The sequence below is a fragment of the Rousettus aegyptiacus genome, unplaced genomic scaffold (assembly GCF_014176215.1).
Source record: "Rousettus aegyptiacus isolate mRouAeg1 unplaced genomic scaffold, mRouAeg1.p scaffold_m13_p_4, whole genome shotgun sequence".
Taxonomy (NCBI): Eukaryota; Metazoa; Chordata; class Mammalia; order Chiroptera; family Pteropodidae; genus Rousettus; species Rousettus aegyptiacus.
The window spans coordinates 120,435,325-120,461,059 of NW_023416307.1; the positions used below are offsets into that span (position 1 = coordinate 120,435,325).

General features: G+C 45.2%; 1 protein-coding gene across 9 annotated transcripts in view; it reads right to left on the reverse strand.

Moving 5' to 3' along the window:
• ATP2B2 (ATPase plasma membrane Ca2+ transporting 2) overlaps positions 1 to 25,735 on the reverse strand; it is a 359,406-nt gene that overhangs the window by 181,340 nt on the left and 152,331 nt on the right. For all 9 annotated transcript variants that reach the window (XM_016121355.2, XM_016121360.2, XM_016121357.2 and 6 more), the window contains one exon: positions 19,591 to 19,685. The gene's annotated coding sequence lies outside the window, so the exon portion shown is untranslated. The remainder of the gene's footprint in view (positions 1 to 19,590; positions 19,686 to 25,735) is intronic.

A 25,735-nucleotide genomic window follows, 5' to 3' on the forward strand; every position in this document is an offset into this window, starting at 1 on the left:
ATACCACATACTACTGGGTGGCTTTGAGCTAATCACCTGGCTAATTTGAGCCTCAGTTTCCACACCTGTGAAATGGGAATAATACCTGCAATTATGAGTGCTGTGAGGCTCAAGTGAGAACATGTGACAAGCCCAGCAAAGTCTGGCTTGTTTCTCCGTCTCTGTTTTGCAAAGGTGACAACACTTTTAAGTTGTAGGAAATCTGGTTTTCGATTTCAATCAAAATGACAGAGAATGTGAAGATATCATTGTTTCTTTTCTTCATTTATTTGGGATTAATTGAGAACTGACTACATACCTGGTGGTGTGGGGACTGCCTCCTGGAGCAGGGATTTGTAGGAGAACACTCAGTAGCAAGGAAGAGAAGGCGGGAGGGAGGGCTTAGGGAGCCCTGTGAGGTGCTAAGTGATGGCTCTGTCCTGGGATGAGGGAAAGGTAGTGTTCGTGCTCTTCCCATGTGGGGGGTGTCTCAAATATCTCAGGGTTTCCACCGAGGGTGGTAACCATCTCCTCTGGGACTTGGTCAGGGGTCTTTGCTGCCAGCCCCATAGAAGAAACCACCTACGAACCTCTGTCTAAAAACGCAGCCCCAACACAGTTTCCAGAACTACCCTGGCTAGAGGTTGAGTGGTATACGGCTCTGGTGTAGGCTGTGAACTCACACACACCTGAGTTCAAATCCAGGTTCTACCACTCACTGGCTCTGTGACCTCTCTGAGCCTCAGTTTCTCTATCAGTAAGACAGATATAATGTCTATCTCAGAGGATTGTGTTGGGAATTAACTGAGATACTGCATGTAAAATACTTTGCCTGTCATGTGTTACAGGCACAATTAGTGGCAGCTTAAAAGGATCAACAAGCCTGCCCCACTTCCCTTAAAGTAAACAGGACCTAAGTATCCTATCCTGGTGGCTCGGTGTGGTGGCAGTCTTGCCCAGTGGTGTGCTGGAGTTGATCGTACTGGCTCATATGATCTGATTGTGGATATCAGTGATCTCATGTTGGTAGTTTGCAATCTGCTAGGGTGGGAGCATCTACCCCAGAGAAACTGGCAAATACTACAAAGCAGGCCCTGAGAGCTGGTCACTACGTGTTCACCACACACCACCGAGCCCTGTGCAGGAGTTCAACGCTGCTGCCTGGAGTCCACTCTGCTCTTGGTGTCCCAGGACCCCTTTCTGCTCTGCTTTCCCTTGACCAGATTCTCCAGGCCTGCTGCCCTTACCCACCCAGCCCTGGGAACCTGCTCTTGGGAGGTCTCTCTTATTCTCCCACCATGGAGCATGCCATGGATCATCTCTCTGCCCAAAGGGATTTCAGTGTCACCCTAGGTGACTCTGGTGTGGCGCTGCCCTAGAAAACTGTTGGCCTATGGTCTTCTCTCTCCCCTGCCCCTTTGCCTCTCTCACCGCTGAACCCTTTTCGGCTCAGCCTCCAGCACTGCAGCCATCACCTTTTCACTTAAACTCTCATGCTGAAGGTTCCACAATGCCCAGTGCCCGCTCCTCTGATCTTTCTACAACTACCTCTTCTCCCTACGACCCTGCCCTGTAAGGCAGTGGCCTATGGCTTTTGGACATAGGTGCCCCATGGAGGTCCTGGTCCCACTCCCTTCTCCCTATAGTCCTGGACAAGCTACCTGACCTCTTGAAGACGCCACAATAAGGACAGTGATATATACTGGGGTCCTCTTCTGGGGTCAGGCACTGTGCCAACAGCTTTACCGGTAGATCTCATTCTTATTTCCTCATCTGCAGAATGGGGACGATAAAAATGTCTCCCCTAGGGAACCGGGTGGTGATCCCCTGCAATAGCTTTTGTGAAATTGGCTGGCTGATTGTAAAGCGCCCTGCTAACGCTGTTATTCTGCTTTGAAGGGCAATGCTTGTTTAGATTTTTAGATGTGTTAAAAAAAAAAAAAAAAAGCGCCACAGGCATGATATTTATAGTCAGCTCCCATACAGGTTTTTATCATTCCTTGGCCTGCTCAGCTAAAAATAACAAATGACAAAGGTCAGGTCTGCTCCTACCTATCAGAGGAATCTACAAAGAATAAGGCTTTTGATTCACTGCCTCAGTGAAGTGAGAACTCTTCTACCAGCCACAGCCCCTGGAATTCCTCACTGGGAACTGGTGGAGGTGGGGGCAGGGGTGGGCTACAGCGTGTTGCTGTATAGGTGAGTCCTGGCCTTGATCACCTCTTCCTGCAGCCTGGGGTGGGAGGTGGTGGGGGAACAACCATAGATGGAAGGGCAGAAGTCCTGGGCTCTGGTTCCAGGGTGGGGTGTGAGGCTCAGTTTCTCCGTATTCAAAATGGACGGGATAAATAGGTGCTGAGAACTTTCTCTGAATCCTAAATGCAAAGATGTTCTAGTCTTATGTCTCTCCCCTCAACCCTGCACCACTGTGGACTCACTTAATGAATAACCACCAGCCCCCGATAATGACAACAGTCTTGGTCATGAAAATAATAAAGGCCAGGATTTGTGGCAACATGCCAGGTACATGCCTCCAGGTGCCTTTGGGTGGAGTAAACTCACTGACTCCACGCACCATCTCCTCATCCCCGGAAGGAAACCTGTCCCCATCTGACAGATCGGGGCGGGGGGGACCTAGTCCTAAAGGTGAGGTTGCACGTGCATGGTCTGGCACCAGGCAGTGACGGCTCCAGAATCTGACCAGGTGTCTGCTTCCTGGGCCTGAGCCCAGTGCCAGGCACTGAGCTGGGTACAGCAGGTAGAAGAGCAGACACACCCAGATCTTGGTTTCCGCATCGCCAAGGGAATGACAGTCCCATCTGTGGGAGACCCTCACACAGTGCAGGAAGTGGCAGTGGATGGGGAATACTTTCGTTTGGCCCCATGGAAGTTTCAGTGAGGAGCTCGTTTCCCCTGGTCCTCGCTAGCTGAAATGTGGATGGGAGAGGCATTCCAGGTGGTGGGCACTGCGCACTGTGAGAGCGGAGGTGGGGTGAAGTGCATGCAAGTGCCTGGGGATGTTTGGGGAAGGGCGAGGCTGGGTGTGGGTGGAAGTCACAGAAGGCCACTGGACACGTGCGGCAAGGAGGTCAGCATTTTGTCTGTGGGCCAGAACCCCTCACATCTCAGTAATATTGTTTGTCAGTTCCACATGTACTAGCACAGACTTCACATTTTTCTTTAAATCAACTCCCTTTTTTAAAAAATATACACCTACTTAGTATTATCTTAAGCATTCATAGCCACGAGATCATAGATTTGCTTTGCCAGTTGTATTTTTCTCCTAACACATTAAAATAAGTGCACAGCTATTAAAATAGAAAGGACGTGCTTACTCAGAATGGCAGCCTAGCTCTGCTTTTTGGGAACCGCAGATGGGGCCTGGGCCCGCAGCTGGGTTTAGGTGGTGGATCGGATCTGGGTTACAGAGGATTTCTCTGTGATTAGAAGGGGCAGGAGAGGCATTCCTGGGGGTCGGCCCCCACCTCTATGACAAAGGTCATTGGTGCCAGTGTGCCACCTGACTGAGTACTGCCTGTCACTCTCGTCCTCAGCTCAGCTCTCCAGTTTCACCTGAGCCTGGGAGAGCTCACTCCTGGATACACTCTTTTCCCAGCCAAGAGCCGCTGTGTCCCGTTCTGACCTCAATGACTAACACACATTCCTGGCCTAGTTAGAAAGCCCCTCGCCTCTCATATTTATAGCCACCTCCCGACTCTGCTCTCGCCTCTGAGGGAGTCCTGGCCCTTCTTGGTCACCCCTGTGCTGCCCTAGCCCTGCTTGTCCTGACAGGCACTGTCAGATTCTCCTCTTTGAGAGAGATGAGTGCAGCAAGGGTTTCATTCTGGGTGACCAGGGTAAGCGGCGTCTCCTCTCTGAACCTCATCTGTAAGATGGGAGCCATCAGACTACCAGGCTGGGCTGGCTGTGGTGAGGATTCAAAGAGATCCTGAAATATGGGTAATGACTAATGTTCAGGGAGGGGAGGACCAGCTATATACGAGGTCCTGTTCTAAGCACTTGGTACATATGAATTCATTTAGTTCTTACAACATAAACTAAGTTATCCCCGCCCCACAAGGGATATACTATTATCATGCCCATTTTGCAGAGAAAGAAACTAAAGCACAGGAAAGTCATTGCCCAAGGCCACACAGCTAGCTGAGATTCAAACCAGACTCCAGAGTCTGTATCCTGAGCACTACACGCTGGTCTTGGCACACATTGTGGGTCCTCAGCCATATAGTGGACCTGCCCCTATGTGTCCCCTGCTTTGGGGTCTCATTAATTAATTGTTACTCACTGTGGGTAGTCAAGAGGCTAGGGGTGGGGTGGCAAACAGTGAAGGCCATGTATGTGGTGGACTTGGACATTGGCTCCTTCTGGGAAGTTAGAGAGGACATGGCTAATTAGGGAATAGAGCAGGAAGGGGCTGAGAATCACAGATGGGACTGGCATTAAGGTGACAGTGAGCAAGTCTCTTCTCTTCACAGAGGAGGACACTGAAGCCCAGGAAAAGGAAGAGCAGGCTGTAGGAGTGGAGGCCCCAGTTCTCATCCCTGTGGCCCCTTCCCCGCTCTGATTTTTCTCACCCTGGCATCTCGAAGGGAGAAAACGTGCAATAAATTTATTCAGAAAAAGGTTTTAGGAAATCAGCCACCTTTCCCCAGGAATATTCATAGTTACAAATGGGGATTCCAAGAGGGCTAAGAGAACCAATGTAATTTGGTGTGTACTCTGCATGCAGCCCTATACCAGGCACTTTGTTGTCACTTGTTCGTTCAACGAACATTCGCTCAGCACTTGCTCCACAGTGGTGCTTCAGATGTTATCTCACTTAATTCTCATTAACTCTGTGAGGTAGGCATTACCATCACCAGATGAGGAAACAGAGGCACAGAGAGGTGAAGCCTCCAGCCTCCTGCCCAAGGACATTCACCTAGCAAATGGCGGGACTCGGAGTGAAGGCAGAGCTCTTTGTTCATGACACACGATTGCTGATGAGAATGCGGGGGCATCAGCACTGTGGGGAGTTGCCAAGGAGAAGCTGTCACCTACTCTGTCTCTGCACACACCTTCCCCTAGCAGCATACATCTGGCTGTGCCCCACTCTTTCAGGCCCGCGACCTGATCCCACATGGTCAGCCTGACATGGTATAAAGGAGCAGTTGGGAAAACATCCCATCTTGCTGCTCTTCCTCAAATCAGCCCTAAGTGATAAAACCTTGTTCTCAAACTCAAACGAAGCTGGAAAGGTGTGGCTTCAGGATTCTGGAGTGGAAGAGAGGTGTTGGACTGTCTGTCCTGAGCCAGAAAATTGATGGCTGACCCTGATTTAATTAGCTTTAGTTTAGAATGATTTAGGGAAGCCTGTAATTAGCTTAAGGGCCCAGAGGGAGAGGCCGGGGTGGAAGCCAGCACTGAGCAGGCAGTAAGGGGTGGGGATGGGTGGTTTTAAGCTCAGATTCCTAGTCTTGCCAGGTAATAGAGGTTGGATAAACCCCTTGTTGTCCATGGAAGTGGGTGGAAAAAAATCCTAAATAAATGCAGAGAAAGAGATGAGGGCTAGAGGGGCCGAGAGTGAGTTTGGAGATGGTGCCTTTGTATTTTGATGTGTATTGGACCAAGATAAAGACTTCTGCAGGTAACGTATCAACATGGGTTCAAAGGGTACCAATGAGGATTTGAACCCAAGTCTGTCATATACTAGAGATGGTAAGTGTCCTTCTATACTTCACAGAGGTAGGGCAGTGGGGTTGGAGACTGAAAGACAGGAGGATTAAGTGGGTAGATACGAAGCCGAAATGAAAGTAAATGTTAGATTTGGTTTTTAAAATATATGCTGTGCACCTGTTGTGAGCCAGGGCACCAAATGAAAAGTACACAGTGCCTGCCCTCCAGCTGCTTATGGTTCAGGGTATGTGTACTAAATAATTCCTACTTCACCAGTCTTCCCTTCCGGGTTCAGCAGCTGACTCTTCTCTGGGCCCCTTGAATGGCTTCTACCCTGTTCTCACTCCATGCAAGGTCTGCAGCCCCAGCCTTGGACTTGGTACGGTTATCATCAGATGTCTGTGGACTCCCATGCTTTGCTTCTTCTCAGTTGCTGTGCTCATCCCTTTAATCACAACAATCCTCCATGTGAGGCTCAGGAGGTTAACTAGCTAGCTCAAGGTCACACAGCTAGCAAAGTAGAAAAGCCAGGATTTGATCCCACATCTGTCTGACTATAGCCTGAGGCCTTCTCCATGATCCTGTCTCCCTGGGAGCATCATGTCCATCTCCTTTCCACCTCCTAGGTCATTTTACTGGAAGTTACTTGCTTTGAACATAGCCCCTGCGGAAGCTAGCTTTGCACTTGTTAGCTAGAAGGTGATGCATTTTGGAAACCACCCAAGAAAAAGACACTTGAAATAACTTTTCTCCATAGCTCTTGCTGCCAAAATGCACTGAACCCTTAACGGGAGCAGGACTCACATTGATGCTGTCCGTTTGGTTGGGATTTACAGCTGACCGTGCACTTTTTAACTCATTGCCTCATAGAGCCTCACAGCAGCCTGGGAGTGGGTATCCTGTACCTCCTTTTACAGATGAGGAAACTGGAGGCTCAGGAAGATAACGTGGCTTACTCTAGGTCATGTTCCCACCTAGGGGTGACCTGGGATAAGTCAAGTTCCGTCCCAGAGCCTCAGGTTCTTCATGTGAAAAGATGGTGATGATGTTAGCTTTGCAGGGCTGCTCTAAGGGTCAAGGAAGAGAAAATGGTGGAATGGGCTAGCACAGAACCTGCCCTCAAGAGGTGCTCCATGGCTGGTAGATGCACTCAACTCTCTAGGCAAAGCAAAGACCACAAACATGCAGAGAGTCAGGGTAAAGAGAAGCCAAGAGTGAAAGGTTCTCGAGCTACCACTTGTGCAGCAGGCATGTTGGCTGCGCTGACAGTGATAACAATGGCTGATTCATACTGTTTAATCCTCTGGGGTGTCATCTCATTTCACCCTCATCACGAACTGCAGGAGGTAAGTGCAATTTTGATCCCCATTGGACAGATGACGAAATAAAGGTTCAGCCAGGTTAAGGGGGAACCAAAGAACAGTTTTTCCATAGGAAGAAAAACAACAACTCAAGTTCAGAGTATCACAAGCCTGTAAATGAACCTCTTCCCAGAAAGTGCCCCTCTAAAATTTCTCTCCAGAACATGCCTCCCTTCTTTCCTCAACCCCTTTACCTCTCACTTAGAGACTTCCTAAACCATAGAGTTCTCTGCTAGCTCCTTCCCTTAGCCTGAGATTCAAGAGCCCCTTGGAATCCTGCCCCACTACCCCACCTGCTGGACCAGGGCCAGGAGTGAAGCTGGGGTTCTGAACACTGTGAATCTTAGCTATGGCTTTGGAAGTGGGGGAGGCCCTTGCTTTATACTCAGCTGCACCCCTAATGCATAGTGCTGATGCCATCATATTTCATATACGCTACTGGGAGAACCCTAGGCAGAGGGGGAAATTCCCGAGTTGTTCTCCCTTACGTTGCCCAAAGTCTGTTTGATTACCCAGGGTGCCCTGCGTTACTTGCCGCCAGGACTGGGGAACTAGGAGGCTGCTTTTTGGCCCCACTAGGTGGTAAGACACAACGAGTCTAAGCATTTCTCTTTAAGCCTCAGTTTCCCTTTCTCTAAAATGCAGGAGAAAAATAAAAGAAAGCAGGGCTAGACTGGGGTAGAAGCTGTAAACCAGCCACTTGGGAGAGCAGCCAGCTTTAAATAAATTTGTTTGTTTTGCTCAGAGCTTAAAATAAAATTGAACTAAGTGCCAATGTTTAAAAATTGGGAGATCGTGCATAAGAATATAGATTTCTGGTTTCTCAAATATTGGAAGTGCTGCCCATTTGAGTTGGCTGGAGGCAGGTGAGGCCATAGAGATGGGAAGCTGGTCACCAGCTCAGCCTTCTCAATTGACTTTGTTAAGGGTGGGTTCTCACCTGGATTCAGAATGTGAGTTTACATTGCCAGGAAAGTCAGGGCCCCTCAGGAAAGAGAGTGCGCTTCTGGCATACAACCTTGCCCATTTACTTAACAAACAATTGTTATATGCCAAGTGTTGTTTTAAGCATACCACACATAGTCCTAATTGCTAATCGCATATCAATCAATTACTTAATGCTTGTGATAACCTCTTGAGGTGAGTACCACTGTTATCACACACTCTTTACAGATGAGGACACTAAAGCCCAGAGAGGTTAACCCACTAGCTCAGGGCTACATGCTAGTAAGTGGTGGCCTTGGGACTTGAACTTTGGCAACCTGGCTCTTGAATTTTTGTGCTAATCACTGTATCATGCTACCCACCCCTTTTCCTGAGTTAGTGGCCAGACTTGTGACTTTGTTTAAGTTTCCATGTCCCAATATGAAAACTAAATGTCACCCCTCCCCCATTTCTCCTTCCTTCCTCTAATTTATTACTTCGTTCTCTCATATGTCAATCAACTCCTTAATCCTCTCAACGATCCTATAAGTCATAGGTACTATTATTATCCCCATTTTAAGAAATTGAAGAAATTGAGGCACAGAGAGGCTAAGTGACTTGTCCAAGGTCATTCGGAGCCAGTGGTTGATGCCGGCCCTCTGACTGTGGAGTCTGTGCTCCTGACATGCTTTATCTCCCCCTGTATACCCTCGCCTGCCCACCCTTGCCATTTATTCTTCCCTCTTTCATTTCTTCACTCACCTATCCATCTAACACTCAACTCAGACCCTGTGCTGGGCATGGGAAACACCTGTAAGGTGTATCGAGGCTGGCTGGAACAGGAAGGTGACATCCTGCTCTCAGAACAGGAATTGCTTATGACCACTCCACTGAAGCCAGCAGGAGGACTGGTTTCCAACTGTCAGCCCAAGGGAGCTCAGAAGGAAGCAGCAGAGGGAAGTTGAGCGGCCTCTGGCAGCTTCCTGTAGGGCAAGCCCTCAGCAAGGCACTTAGGGAGTCAGGGAGCAGCCCCTTGCCCAAACCTTGGATCCCACTCTTTACTAGTCAGCTGGAGCACTGACTAGCCTTTTAGTCCTGGATCTGCCACTGACCTCGTGTGGGGCCCTTCACAAGGGGATTTCTCTTTCTGGGCCTCAGTTTCCCCATCTGTAAAATGAGGGCATTAGACCACTGGCTGCTCAAAGGCCAGATCCAGTCCATGGACATATTTTACTTGAGAATCTGTAAAACGCTTCCATTTAAAACAAAAAAAAACAAAACAAAACAAACAAACAAACAAAAAAACCCGTTTGTTTTAGAAGTTTTAGATTTACAAACAATTGCTAAGTACGGAGAATTCCCATCTACCCCACGTCTACCCAGTTTCCCTTATTATTAATAGCTTACATTAGTATGGTATATTTTTCACAGTTAGTGAATCAATATTGATTTGTTAATATTAATTAAAGTCCATACTTGATTTCTTTAGTTTTTACATAAAGTCCTCTTTTGTATTCTAAGATCCCATCAAAATACCACATTATATTTAGTCATCATGTCTCCTTAGGCTCCTCTTGGCTGTGATAGTGTTGCAGAATAAAAAAAAATTTAGAATGCCTCAGAAGGAGTGTTTCAGGGTACAAGAAATATTCTATTTTTTTTTTATCTGGGTGGTGGTTAGATATATTACTATATGTAAAAATCATTAAGTGATACACTTAAAATTAGTGCACTTTACTTACTTTAATGTATGTATATCATGCCTCAATAAAAGAACAATTGAATGTCTCTTTCCCCACAGTCCCCAGCACTCCCTATTATATTCTACTCCAAGTCTATCATTCTTTGGTATCATCTGCTTAGCATCTGTAATCACCACATGGTATATAAGTAAACCCTTTCTAGTTCATTCATGGAGAAGGGACTGAGTAAACTGAGTATACTGACATTTTCTACCTGATAAGGCTGTATAGAAGATTAACTGAGATAACATATATAAGCTCGTCGCACAGTGCTTGGTATGTAGTAAATGTTCAATAAATGGGAACATTTATTATTGTTGCTTATGTAATATTTATATTACTAAAACAGGTACATACTCTTCTTTCTCCTTAAAGTGAACCCAATCCTCCCCCTTCTCTGCTTCTTCTTGCATCTCTGTCTCTTCCTGCCAGGGAAGGCCCAAACTCATGACCAGAAGGTGGAGGAGACATAATCAAGCCTGCAGAGATGGCCCATATCTGCTAACAGAAACAGAAGAACCCCGAGGATGACTCCCAGACCTGGGCCCTACGTCCAAAGAAACTTTGTTGGAAGTTGGAGTCCTAATCCTTTTCTTCTTAAGGAACCTCTTGGAGTGCAAGGAGTTTTGCAGTTCTCAGATATCTGCCCTCAAAAGCTGCATCCTTTCTGCCTTTGGACTTCCCCCTGGCCAAAGATCTCTGGGGATAGTGGGGACACTAGAGACCTTTTGGAGAGGGGTTGTGGAAACCATGGAAGAAGATAACTTCCCACCCTGCTCTCTGCTGGCCCAGCCTCTTGGGGAATGCCAATTTCCTCTGTGTGACACCCCAGACCTATGCCTGAAAGCAATGTGGTTAGTGCTTTAGGGGTTTCAGATACTTTAGGGGGATCTCTTTCAAAAAGAAGCCAAGCTCTAGGCAGGGTCTGCTAAGAGGTAACAAAGACCAATAAGAGCCAATGAGATGAGGGGAGCAGAAAAAATAGGGATGGATGTTAGGGCGCCAGGCTGGAGCCTGTCCTGCCCTCTGACATGACGTATGACCGACAGGCGGTCCTTTTCCCTGAGTCTCCCTTTCCTAATATTAATGAAATAAAAGCAATAACAACAACATTAATAAATATTAACAGTGATGATGGTAATGAGGATGGTGGTGGTGGTGATAAACCCTTTATGTATGCAGCATTTCATTCTTACAAGTATCCTGTGAAGTAGGTCCCATAATTATCTCCACTTCACACATGAAAAAAATGGGAGTCAGAGGATCAAGAACTTGTCTAAGGCTTCCCAGCTGAAAAGTTTGCACACACGGGTTTTGAACCCTGGTCTGTCTGACTCAGAGTCTGAGGCCATAATTTAGGTTGTCTCTTTTGTAGCTGCACCTTGAAATGAGCAGGTAGCCTAAAGGGTCTCTTAACTTTTCTACTGGAGCTGACCTTGTCGCTGAAGGCTAGTCCTATGTTTAGGGAGTAACAGGGAACGGTGATGATTCTTAGAGCTACAGAGGACTTACCTGCGCTAAGGGGCTGCATCTACCATCTCATCTGATCCTCACAGCAGAAGAATGAAATAGGTACCATTATCACCACCTCCATTTAATAGGGTGGGAAACTGAGGCACAGAGAGACTGAAGTAAATGAACAAAGTTGCGCATAGGCACCGGGATTTGAATCTGGATAGTCTGGCTCCAGAGCTTGTTCTCTTACCCGATTATAGCAGTCCTTTGGAGGAAGGGCACCTACAGAGCTGTGTGAGCCAGGGAATGTCCCCCAGAGGGTATCCGCTTTAATTCCAAATGGCTCCTATGGACCAGGCCTCGACCATGCAGCCTTCCTCTTAGCCCAGGACTCAAAGGCTTGCAGGTTCCTCCCCTACACTAAGTTGTTTTCATCTCAGCAATGCCTGCCCTGGAGACCCAGCCAGTCTGGAACCATGGGCAGTGCCCGGTGAACCCACCTTCCCATACCTGGGCTGAAGATGGTGGAGAATCCCCTGGTGTCTCCGCTGGGTTCCAGGCCACAGACACAAACCCCTATTCTGACCTTTCGTCTTCAACACCAACGGCCACTGTGGGAGTCTTCAGCCTGCGGCTAGACCCTGAATGATGGTCACGGTGCCTGGTCCTATCCAGTTGCCAGGAGGGCTGCCTCCCTTTCTGGCCTTGGAATCGGCGAGCGGGGAGGCCTGAGTGGGGAGGAGTAGGGGAGCATGGCTGGCCACCAGGGGCCACGGGCCGGCCTGCACGGGCTGGTCTCCACTAGGCTGCGTGCTTGGCGAAACAGAAGCTTCTGCCAAAAGCAGTCTGGGTAGCAGGCATTTCTCTGTCTCTGGCTTCCTCTTGGGCCACTGTTCATTTGACGTTTCTGATCCTATCAGTAGTGCCCTGGCTCCAGTCCTGGTTACCTGGAAGTGCTTTTGTTCTGAGGACTCCCTGTACGACTAGCTGGTGTAGAGTGGCCCAGGGAACATGAAGAAAGGGTGGCCGCCATGTGTGCATCTGGCTGGACCCATGAAAGGAGGCTTCCAAGGAAACAGGCCACATGAGTGTGAATGCTGAGGCGAGGCCAGCTGAGGAGAGGTGTGGAGGGCCTGGGCCAAAAAGCTGGGATCTCACTTCCTCCAGGAAGCCTCCCTAGGCTACAGGGAAAAAAGATGACAGAGCCTCCCACCCACCCTGTCTCTTGGTCCCATGTCCCTTGCTTGTTTCCTCTTAAGCTGGCTGATCCTCTTCTCTGGGTTTCAGAGAACAGGAAGAAAACATTTCTTGTTTTCCATGAAGCAGAGCCCACGTCCCTTCTCTATCACTGAAGAAGGAGCATTTCCACATGAGTGGTTTCCCAGCTCCTGTATCTTCCCCGTCGTGTGCTGTTTGTTTTATTTTAAACATTTCAGGTATGAGGAACGCGCCCCTATCTTTTTTTATCTTTAAGTGAATTTATATTTTGTTAATCACAACTTCTATTTGACAAATAGTTGAACATCTATGCTGCAAACATATTATTTAGTCAACCAAGAGACATCCTTCGCTTCCCAGACTCTCTTGCTTTTTAAAACACAGTTTAAGTCACACAAGCACTAAATGAATACTTCCTTGTTGAACAAGGCCAGTGCAGGGACCATATGCTGGCGATTCCTATGCAGTGACTCCTGGGTGGTTACATGAGGCTCTCCCGAGCATGTTTACCTTTGTTGCCCCTCATTAAATGCCCCAGATTGCTGCATGTTTTAAGCCTGTGTATCATATTTTCTTGACCATTGTATCTCTGCTCTTGGCTTCAACTCTGCAAGCTCTCCAAAACTACGGTATGTTTGCCTCCGATAGCAAACTCCCTCCTCTGTGACTTCATAATGTACCCCACCCAGTGGCCTCCTTGCACTTCCTTTACTCAACAAGTGCTGAACACCTAATGTGTGTCAGTAAGGAACTGGGGAAACAGAGATAAACAATTCTTAGACTCTGGGGTAAGGCAGGGGTGGGGGGCGGGGAGGGAGGGAGAAGATCATGAAGACACTGATTGTTGATCCATGTGCTCAGAGAGGTTAGATCACTTCTGGGTCACACAGCTAGGAGGAAATAGGGCATGAAAGTCAGACCTATTTGAGTTGAAACCCCAAGCAAACTCTTTCCACCACCCTACTCCTCCTGGGAAGTTTAGGGTTTAGTGGGAGAGCTATAACTAAACAACCAAATAAAGCACGATATGATACATTCTACAACAGAGGCATATCTGAAGAGCTGCAGGACAGAGAGGATTGATTTTCACATGGGTGGAAGTTACACTGGGGATGCTTCCAGAGGAGGTAAAACCCGAGTAGGTTCTTCTATTCTCTAGCTTAAGAAATTAGGTAACTCATGTTGTTAAACCTGCGTCTAAAGTTAGAGTCAAAATGCTTTGAGTGAGAAGCGCTGGGTTATTTATGCATACAACGTCTGAGCATCAAGTGCTTGAACTGTGTGCCATCTCTACACTTTGCCACATAACAGGTAGTGAGGGCCCTATCCTTGGAGGTAGCCAGGAAGAAATTAAAAAGTTACTTCAAGGATTCTGGATAAAGCTTACAGCATTGGGTGGGATTGTTAAGGAGTTCTTCAAACAGTAAGATCCCACAAGTTTTATTACTCTCGGCCTAAGAAGAGAAGATAGGTCCCTTTTTATTTCTCCCATTGACTTGGGGAGCAGAGCCCTCAACTCCAGGCTGACAGTCATCCTGAGCCACCAGGCCTGTGTAGAGCAGGTAGCAGTTGCCCCAGGTCACATAGAAGCTCCTGGCAGAGCAGGCTTATGGGCATCGAGAGTTTTCTCTGCCCCATCAAATGCTGGACTTCCTGGAGGTCACTCACAACAGCCCTACAGAGCTGGCCAGAACCTACACAGTCCAAATCCCTTGTTTGCAGGAGGGAAAACTGAAGCCCAGAGAGAAAAAAGGGAGAGTGCCTGCTGGGTAGCCGGTAACACACAAGGTCCTTTATAGACTTCCCTCATCTGTGAGGTAAAAACCATCCCTACTTTGCACATGGGGAAACTGAGACTGATAACGTGGCAAGATTCACTGAGCATCACGGAGCTCAGAATGGCAGTGTTGGGATTCGAACTGAGCACTCAGGCATGTTTGTGCTTAGTCTGGTGCATTCCAACCAGATCACAGCTCATTGTCCTCAGTAGTCATTGTGGCATTGGGAATATAGGTTGTTGGCTCTCAGTTCAAGCAATGTGGGAATCTCATTTTAAGAATGAGGATCTGGCAGGAAGAGTGGGGGTCTACCACAGACCTCTTATCTCTCCCGGCTAAGCTGGGGATGCCATGGGGGTGATGGGCTTGGGGTTCCTCTGCACTTCCAGACTTCCTGTGTAGGCAGGAAGTCAGGAGTGGGCCTCATCCCAGAATGAAAGCTGAGTGATTGATCAGTTATCTGACCACACAAAGAGTGACTAGGGTTCTTCCATGGTCCTTAGAGGACTCAGGAAGGACATTTCCCCCTTCAAGGTGACAGACGGGAAGTGGCCCAGGAAGGAAGCCTTTTCTCCTCATCCTTAAAGATCATTGCTGGGAAGGGCCCTGGTGGCCCCAGCACCCATCTGCCCAATAACAGCCAGCTGCATGTCCTCCTGTCCTGTGACCTTCCCCTGTGGCTGCCTCGAAGGCTGGGACCTTGACTTCCTGCATTCCTGAAGTCCAGCATGCAGCTGGGCTGACAAAGAATGCGGGTTCAAACCCACTTGCTCTTCACGTAACATAATGGCCAGAGACCCAGACTGGACTTTGTTAAGGCCAAGAGTCAATAGGGAATCTTCTGAAAGCTAAGGAGTCTGTGATTTTGAGAAGCATGTTGCTCTCTTGGGAAATGATGTAAAAAATCCTTTTAGTCTATTTGAGAAGTGTCACGAATGAACTGGCAGGCCATTCAGAATCAACTTCAAACAATTATGATGGTGATATGGGTTGAACTGTATCCCTTCTTCTCTCAAAGGTATGGTGGAGCTCTTCATTCCTAGTACCTGTGGATGTGACTTTATTTGGAAATGGGGTCTTTACAGAGGCAAGCAAGTTAAGATGAAGTCGTTGGGGTGGGCTCTGATCCAATATAACTGGCATCCTTATAAAAGGGGCAATTTGGGCACAGAGACAGACACACTCAGAGGGAAAAAGATGTGAAGGGGGAGATGAGAGTAATACATTCAGAAGCCAAGGGGCACCAGAGATCTCCACCAAACCCCCAGAAGCTAGGGGAGAGGCCTGAGGCAGAGTCTCCCTCATGGTGCGTAGAAGGAATCAAGCCTGTCGACACCTTGAGTTGGACATCCAGCTTCCAGAACTGGTGGGCAACACTTCTGTTACTTTAAGCCACTCAGTCTGTTGTGCTTTGTTACAGCAGCCCCAGCAAATAATATGGATGGCAAACTGTCAATTCCCAGTGCTTGTGCAGTTGAGAGAGACTGACTTGGTCCCAGCACAAAGGGGCCTGCAGTCCTCACAGTTGGAGGCAATTGTTCCCACTGGGGACACCAGGAGAACAGAGACCTACTGAGCAGCCGTTGATACCCCAGGCCCCGTGCTGGATATACCAGATTTTCTCTCCCACTCAATCCTTCCAATGCCTTTAAGAAGAAGAGCTTCTTATTCCCATTTTAACGAAGATAAAACTGAGATGAGAGAGCATTTAAACAGCTGCTGAGGATTGCACAGCTAGGACCTGTGGGCCGTGTGGCCAGACTGTCGACGCTGTGCCACACTGCCTCCCCAGACGGCACCTGTGCAGAGAAGCTTCCTAGAGTTAACAGGTTGGTATCAGAGATTCACGGTGCACTGACCCAACCACTTTGTCCCATTATTTCAGACTGTGGCCAGGAGGAGGGCATACGGGTTTCTCCATTCTCTCACTGGAGAAAACAGGAAGGAAGGAAATGTTCCACCTCCCTAAAGGATAAGGTATTTAAGAAGCCTTGAGGACTTTTAAAGCCCTTGTTTGTGCAAGCTTTCACTTTTCACAGAGCACCTTCTCACGTATTGTCCTTGGCCGCCAGCGCTGTCTCTCAGATGGGGATTACTGTCCACATATGAGGGGTATGAGTTGCTTTGCAAACTGGTGTTAGTTATGACAGCCTAAAACATTGCTCCAACATGGAAGTTCGGCCCATCGAATTTATTTATAAGGAAAGATGCCTGTAAATTTTAAAATGGATTTCCACTGAGGATGTTTCGGGTGTTTTTGCTGTAGCACAGACTTGGGAGTAAAACATTTCCCATAAATGTTCTTAGACTCCATTAATCTCTCTCAGTTCATTTTCTCTCTGGATCTTCTGAAGGGGTTTCCCCTTCTCTACTCAGGCTATGATGGCTCATTTCAGCAGTTGTGGGTGGGTCAGGCTCCGGGAGGCCCTTCTGCTTTGGCCACTAGAGGCTGGGGGGGGGGGGGCGGGGATAGCGGGGGGAGGGGTGCAGTTTAGTCACTCACGGTCTCCCATGGCTCCTGGAGGGCCTGCCCTCACCTCACTCACTGTATCACTGGGCCCAGCCCAGAAGTGGTGCTGCTGAGTGCTTGTTAGCAAGTGGCCAAGACCCCAGGCTTGAACATGCAGACCTCACTTTCTTTTCCTCCACTTCCACTGCATTTTACTAAAAACCTGGGCTCTGGAGCTAGACCCCCTGGGTTTGAATCCCACCTAGGGTAAGTGATAACACTCTGTGCTTCAGTTTCTCCTTTTGTAAGATGGGGACAGTGACTGTGCTGACCTCATGGGGCTGTTGCGAAGACAAAATGATTAATATTTTTAAAAGCACTTAGAATAGGGCCTGACACATATCCAGCACTGTATTAAGTGATTGCTATTATTATTGCTATTGTCGTTCTTAATTTACTCAGCCAACATGGATTGAGAGCCATGTATGTGCAGTCGAGATGGATCAGCTTTGCTTGCTGAGCTAATCTTTACTCAACCACTCTGTGCCTTGGTTCCTGCTTCTGTGAAATGGGGATAATGAAACTACATACGTTGCAGATTGGTGGTGAGGAAAAGGGACATATTTCGATGCCTGGCTCATGGTAAGTGCTTAGCTATTTTAGGTACTGTTATTATCATCAATCTCATCGGTGTTATGATTCCGAGGTTAAGGCCAGGCCCTCCATAGCTGCCCTGGAGAAACTCATGATCACCTGGACAAATCTACTAGCATTTGGGGCCTGAGCAGCCCTCCTGTGCCTTCCCTAGATTCTCCTCGACCACCCCCACCCCAGCATTCCAGAACCAGAATTTTGACACAGCCCTTCCTGCCATGCCTGTCACCCCTGGTCCTCTCGCAGCTGCACAGGGATGTTTTCCAAACATTCAGCAAATAGGTAAGACTCTCCAATAGCTTTGCCACTGCATGTAGACTATAATTTAACTCTGCACGGAGTCCCTCTAGGCCCTGTCAGATTGGCCCTAGGCAGGCATTCCCAGCTAGGTAGGGCTCTTGCTCATCCTTCCCCAGGTCACTGCCGTCCTCGCTCTTTCTCAACCCCACAAGGCCCCTTGCTTCTGGAGGCCTCCCATCTGCCCGGAACACTCTCCAGCTCCAGACCTCTGCATGGCTGGCTGCTTCTATCGGTGAGACCTCTGGTCAAACACCCCCTCCTCAGTGACCACCCACCACTCCCTACCCTGCCACCCAATTTTGTTTTCTTTGCAGTGCTTGTCATACCCTGAAGCCATCTTCTTTATTGATTACCCGGCTACTGGAGTGTCAGCATCATGAGGACAGGGTCTCATTTGTTTCATTCTGAGGGCACCCCAGGGATGAATAAAAGCATAACAGTGACTACACATAGAGGGTGCTCAATAAACTCTTGTAAACAAATAAACCCTGGCTCCAAGCATCCTTTAGGGAAGAGATAATGCATCTTTGTTCTTATATAATGAAAGAGTTTGAACCACACAGTGAAAATTTCAGTACATGGTTGCCAGCCATGGGCCTGGGAAGCCTTTCACCCATCTTAGGAGAAGAAGAGACCTGATACGACCTTCTCCTTCAGTGGATGGTTCATAGATGGTTCTCAGCCTCTTTCCTTACCCATGCCTGTCAAAAGCTGCTGGGTTTAAAAGCTCAAGTTTCTGTTCCATATTATTGATTGTTTAATATTCAAGAGATGGCATTAAATAAACATGTGAGCAATTATGTAATGTGTTTGGAAACAATCTGGTTAGTTCCAAAGCGCTTGGGCTATAAACAAAGCTTCAGCAAAGCAAGAGGTCTGGGTGATCTCTGAGGGTAGGAAACAGGGGCGCACGGCCAGTCTGCCTGTGTGCTCCCTCCCTGACTCGGTCTGGAGTTACTTATCTTCCTGGCCCCGCAGAATGAGGTAGTAGGAAGTAAGCTCAGGATCTTGGAGTTGCATGCTGGCTCTCCTACCTCCAGTGACTTATTTCTGGGTCTCAGTCTGCTCATCTGTGAAAGGGTTAACAACACCGCCTGGCAAGGTCAGATGAGATGACTCTGAGCTCTGGCTCAGAGGATGTTCTTACAAAAGGTAAGTTGGGTCTGATACTGAAAGATGGGCAGTGTGATTTCTGGTGAAAATGGGAGCGAGGCATGGACTTTGAGGTGTATATACACATACACTCACATACACACATATGTAGGCATATGTGTGTATATATGTATATGTATGTATGTATGTAGGTATGTATACATATACATACCTACATACATATATACGCACAAACATACCTACCTACATACATACATACATATATATACATATATATACACACACATACCTACATGCGTGCGTGCGTGCGTGTGTGTGTGTGTGTTATGCAAGAGAGCCTGAACAAGGCAATAACAGGCCCAAAGTGAGGGCTTCGGGAGTATAGGGAAAGATGTGCTTAATCCCAGCTAGAAGCCATAGAAATTCCACCGAGCTGCCATATGGGCCCGGTCTGGAAGGCTGAGTGGCATTTTGACCTCAGAGAGAGGGCTGCCCCATTTAAACAACATGCATTAGGCACCTAGAATGTTTATTCATTCAATCAGCATTTATTGAGCACCCGCTGTGATCCAACTACTCTGCTAAGCACTTTACATGGATCATCTTTGCTTGACCTGCATCAGAATAAGATATTATGCTCTCCCCATCTTACAGATGAGAGAACCGAGACTCAGTTCACCATGCGAAGTGATGCTGTTCTCCTTCTCTGTGTTCTATGCCATGCTTCCCATGCAAATCCAAAAGGGTTGTGGGAGGACTTTCCCAAACAAGCACAACAGTGCATAAATAGTTCATGTGTCCCTGCCAGGGTGGCAGGGGAAAGGGAGCTGCTGTCAAACCTGCTTTCCTGCATGGCTGACCCTCCATTAGCAGCCTCCCAACAGTGCTCTCTTCCCAGATTTACTCCTCCCCCAACCGCAGCAAAGCCCCAGTCTCCAACTCACCCCTCCACGTGTTCCAGTTAAATGAAAGGCGTCCGGTTTTGGCAAATGGGACCCATGTCTTGCTGGCTCTGGGGACTGGGCGACAAAGTTCAGCTCTGAAAAAAGGGAGATGGTATTGATTAGGGGTGGGTGACTTGATAGGTACACAGCCAGAAAGGAGTAGGAAGGGAAGAATGGTATGGAATGTCCCCTATGTGCTGGTACTGGGCTAGGGCTGGTCAGGTGGGGATGGAAATAGAAAAGAAGCAGGGGTGCCCTTCCTCCCCACATTCCCCCTAGGAGCTGATCTGGCGATATGGGTACCCAGCTCTGCCTTCCCCATCAAAACCTGCCAGTTGGCCTTCACCCCTCCCAGGCCCTATCTTAGAAGAGCAATCCACCACTGGCAGAGGTGTCAAGATAGGATTTCTCTGTTCTCTGTCTGCTGGGTGGTGTGGCCTATGAGGGTAGAGGGAATGCGGCAAAGTGGTCATGGGTGTGTGCTTTGAAGAAACAGAAGCCCTGGGTCAAGTGGCTTAAACTTTCTGCACCTCTATTTCCCCATCTGTAGGGTAGACATAATGATACCTACTTTTACAAGCACTTGAATGTGTGTGTAGGCCTGTGCAGTTTTATCACATCTGTAGTTTTATGTAACCACTACCACAATCAAGACAGAACTGTTTTATTACCACAAGCTTCCTCAGGCCACCCCTGTATGGTCATACCCATTCCCTCCCCACTGTATCCCTAAGCCCTGGCAACCTGGAATCTGTTCTTCATCTCTATACTGTTCTTTCAATGATGTTCTATAAATAGGATCATGCTATATGTAACCTTTTAGAATTAGCTTTTCTCACTCAGTATAATTCTCTGGAGATCCATTACATTCTTCTGTGTATCAATAGTTAATTCCTTTTTGTTGTTGAATACTATTCTATGATATAGATTTACTACAGTTTGTCTAACCATTCATCAATTAAAGAACATTTGGGTTTTTTCCAGTTTGGGGCTATTATGAGTAAAGCTGCTATAAACATTTGTGTACAGGTATTTTGTGTGAACATACATTTTCATTTATTTGGGATAAACACTCAAAGTGCAATTGTTGGGATGCATGGTAGTTATAGGTTTTGTCATTTTTTTTTTTTTAAAGAAACTTTCAAACTGTTTTCTGGAGTGGGTGTACCATTTTACATTCTCATCAGTAATGTATGAGTCATCTAGTTTTTAGCATCCTCATCAGCATTTGGTGTGTTTTTTTTTTTTTATTTTAGCCATTCTGATAAGGTATAATATCGCACAGTGGTTTTAATTGAATGTCTCTAATGGCTAACGATGTTAAACATTTTTTTTGTGCTTATTTGCCAACTGTATATGCTCTTTGGAGAAATGACTCTTCATGACTTTTGCCCCTTTTCTAATTGGATTATTTGATATTTCTTTTTTTACTGTTGTTTTGAGAGTTTTTTTTTTAATACATGTCAGATACAAGTACTTTGTCAGATTTTGTGGTTTGCAAATATTTTCCCCCAGTCTGTAGGTTGTCTTTTCATCCTCTTAACAAAAGTCTTTTGCAGAGTATAGCTTTTAATTTTAGTGAAGTCCAATTTATCATATTTTTTCTTTTATGAATCATGCTTTTGGTGTCAAGTCTAAAAACTCTTTGCCCAGCCCTAGATACTGAAGAATTATCTCTTACATTTTTTTCTAAAGTTTTATAGTTTTACATTTTACATTTAACTTCATGGTTCATTTTGAGTTAATTTTCATATAAGGTTTGAGATTTAGGTAGAAGGCCCTTTTTTTTAATTCGTTAAACTTTTTTTTTTTAACCAATATATGTTTAATTGCTTAAGTATCATCTTTCCTCCAGTGAACTGTTTTTATATCTTTGTTAAAAATTGGTTGGGCTTATTTGTATGGATCTATTTCTGGATTCTCTATTCCATTTTGAGCTATATGTCATCTCTATCAATACCACACAGCTTTGATTTCTATGTAATAAGTCTTGAGAAATCAGGTAGCCTGATATATTTTCAATTTGTTCTTCTTTTTCAAAACAGTTTCAGCTATTCTAGCTCCTTTGCTTTCCTATATAAATTTTAGGATAATATTTTCTATATTACAAAAAATTGCTGAGATTTTGGTAGCAATTGCAGAGAATGAACATCTTTACTATGCTGAGTCTTCCAATCCATGAATATACTATGTCACATCATTTAGATATTCTTTGATTTCTTTCATCAGTGTTTTGGAGTTTTCATACAAATCTTGTACATTTTGTTTAACTAACACCTGTGTATTTCATTTTCTTGAGTGATTGCAAATGGGATTGTATTTTTAATTTTGGTATCCGCATATCCTTTGCTAGTATACAGAAATACAACAGATTTTTCTACATCTGTCTTGTATCCTGTGACCTTCCTGAACTCTTTAGCTCCAGAAAGTTTTTCAATTTTTTTTTTTTGAGATTCTCTGGGATATTTTATGTAGAGAATGAAGTTATCTGCAAACAGGGACAGTTTTCTTTCTTTCTTTCCAATCTGTATGCCTTGTTTTGTCTTGACTTATTGCACTAGTATTCCCAGCACTACTTGAATATAAGTGATGAGAACTGACATCCCTGCCTGTTCTTAATTTTAGGAGAAAGCCTTTAGTCTTTGACCATTAAGTATCATGTTAGATGTAGTTTTTTGTAGATGTTCTTTATCAAGTTGAGGAAGTTTCCTTTTATTCCTATTTTTCTGGGCATTATATCATAAATGGGTGATGAATTTTATCAAATGCTTTTCCTGCATTGATGGATATAATCATGAACTTTCTCTTTTTGCCTATTAACATGGTGGATTATATTAATTGATTTTTAAATGTTGATCCAACTTTGCATTCCTAGAATAAACCCTACTTGGTCATGAGACATAACTGTTTTAATACATTGCTGAATCCTATTTGCTAATGTTTTATTAAAGATTTTCACATCTATATTTATGAAGGATGTAGGTCTGTAGTTTTTAAAATTTTTTGTACTGTCTTTGTCTGGTTTTGATATCAGGGTAATGCTAGCTGCATGAATTGAACTGAAAAGTGTTTCCTTCTCTTCCATTTACTGAAAGATATTGTGTAGAATTGGTGTTAATTTTTTAAAATATTTGGCAAAATTCTCCAGTGAAACTATCTGGTCTGAAGATTTAATGTAATATATTAAAGTTTAAACCTACAACTTTATTTTTTGTGTTCTGCTTATTCTTTCTACACATAACCACATCTGAAAGTATTAAAATTTTTGCTTTAACCATCAAACTTAATTTAGAAAGCTCAAGTACAGAAAGAGTCGATTGCATATACCCATATTTTGGCTTTACCAGATTCTTTTTCCCTTCCTGATATTCCACGGTTCCTTTCTTAAAAATGGTTTTCTTTCTGTTTGTAAAACTTCTTTTTAGCATTCTTTTAGGGCAGATTTCCTGGCAACAGATTCTCTTAGTTTTCTTTCATCTAAAAATGTCTTAATTACTGAAGGATATTTTCTGCTGGATACAGGGTCCTTTCTTGACAGTGTTTTTTTCTTTCAGCATTTGAAAAAATGTTGTGCCCCTTCCTTCTGGCCTCGATGGTTTCAGATGAGAAATCCACTGTCATTCAAAATGTTTCCCCCTATAGGGTGAAAGGTCATTTCTCTCACTGCTTTCAAGATTTTTGTTTCATTTTTGTTTTTGTTTTTTTCAGAAGTTTAACTATTTTGAATCTGGGCGTGGATTTCTGTGGATTTATCCTCTTCGGATTTACTCAGCTTCATGAATCTCTAGGTTTATGTTTTTGTCCTAATTTGGGGAGTTTTCAGCCATTATTTCTTCAAGCGCTCTTTCAGCTCCACTCTCTTTTACATCTTTCTAGGAGTTTAATGACATACACATTAGATCTTGTGTTATGATCCTCCAAATCCCTGAGGATCTGTTCATTTTAAAGTCTATTTTCTTTCTATTATTCAGATTAGATCATTTCTGTTGTCCTATTTCCAGTTCTGTTGTCCTATTTCCTCTGTCCCCTCCAGTCTGCTGTTAAGCACATCCACTGAGTTTTTTTGTTATTATTTTTTTTAAAATTTCAGTTATATTTTTCAGTTTAAAATTTTCCATTTGGCTCTTCTTTTATTTCTTTACTGAGACTTTTAATTTTTTTATTTGTTTCAAGTGTGTTCCTAACTGTTCCTTGAAGCATTTTTTACGATGGCTGCTTTAAAATCTTTGTCAGATAATTCCAATATCTGTCTTCTCAATGTTGATTATCTTTTTTCATTCAGTTTGAGGTTTTCTTAGTTCTTGGTATAAGTGAATTTCAATTGAAATCTGGGCATTTGGGGTATTATTTTATAAGCCTTTGGATTCTATTTAACTTTTCTATTTCAGCTGGCTTCCTCCGACATCATTCCAGTAGAGGAAAGGGGTGGTGGGAAATCCAGCTCCCCATTAGGCCTCCACTGATGCCTGGCAGGGTGGCAGAGGGGTGTCCTACTACAACTCCCATTGTGGTCTTCGCTGATGCCATGGGTTTTGGTGGTGAGGTCTTATTACCACCCAGTGGGGAATGAAAGTCCTGGCTCCTTACTTGGTCTTCTCTGACATCACCCCAGCGATGGGAGACTTCGGGTGCTTTATTATAGTCTGATAAAGGTGGAAGTCTAGTTTCTCCATGGGATCTTGGCTGATGGGGGTGAGGCTGCGGTGTTTTTTTATGGTGTTTGGCTAGTGTAAAGCAGTTTTTGTCTAAAAGTATCTGTTTTGCTGAGCTGTCCCTTTCTTTGTTCTTTAACTAGAGAAAAAGCAGGTTTTTGTTGGTGTTTTTTGTTTTCTTTTTGCTTACCAATTGGCATTTCTTCATTTCTGGCTTCTTCAGCTCCAATTCCAGTATATATGAGGTGAAAAGAAAACCTAGGAATTCACTGCTATGTTGCTTCTTGAGTCTTCAAGTCCCTAGCAGGTCTGTCTTCTCTTTAGCTTTCAGAATTTTCTAATGTTTGTTTTATATATATGTCCAAGAGTTTTAGTTGTACTTAGTGAGAGAAATAAGGAGAAGTACGTCTACTCCATTTTCCTGGAAACAGAATCCCAACTAAGACCTTTTAAACAAGTGCTTCCTAGCTCCCTGGAGTTTTCTGGAATCACCTCTGTCTTCTTGACACTGCTAATCAAATTAGATTTTCTGAAATTCTTATCACTGACATTTGGCTTTCAGATTTCTACCTGATGTAGGTGAATGCCTACCTGTTCAGCAGGAAGCAAGAGGAAACTTGGGATTTTAGGAGGTCTTTACCTTTCAAAGCTATTGATGTAGTAATTGGTGACTTGGAGCAGAGCCTCAAAGATATGAATTTGTTAAAATCAGAAAATCAGTTTAGCCTCTTTTTCAGGGTCTCCAGGACTAGTTCTTTCAGGTCTCTTCAGGATGATATAGGGATCTGAGCAGTGTTTTTAATCATAAATGGCTTAAGCCAGACATGAAAGTTCATAACTCTGCTTCATTCCCCACTGCTGCTGGTTCCTCACACTGGGCTGTACATTACCATTTATAATATGCTCTCAAGTCTGGGTCTCATCTCCTCCCCTCCTCAACTCTGGGAGGCAGGAACCAACCACTATTGTTTTGGTGTGAAGTATCTGGCTTCCAGAGGGCAGTGATTTGTCCAAGGCCACTTAATTCCACATTGGCAGACCCCGATCACACCAAGATCTTATGACTCTGGCACCGATGTAATTTTTGAGGCTGTACACTGGCCCCAAATCTTCCTTGTATTTTTATCTAGGTCAATGGTCCTTAAAGTGTTATCCACATGTACCTGAGGGTTCCTAAGTCTCTTGTAGGGGGTCTGAGAGGTCAAAGTTATTTTCTTAATAACACTATGATGTTATTTGCCATCTTCACTGTGTTGATATTTGCACTGCTGGTGCAAAAGCAATGTTGAGTGAACCTGCTGGTGCACTAGCATGAATCAAGGGAGTGGCACCAAATAGTACTAGTAGCCATATTCTAGATCGGCACATAGTTGCAGTAAAAAATGCTAGCTTCACTTAAAAATGTCCTGAGAAAAGCAGTAAAGATGATTAATTTTATTAAATCTGGACCCTTGAGAACATGAAATGGGAAGTATACATAGAGCACTTCTGCT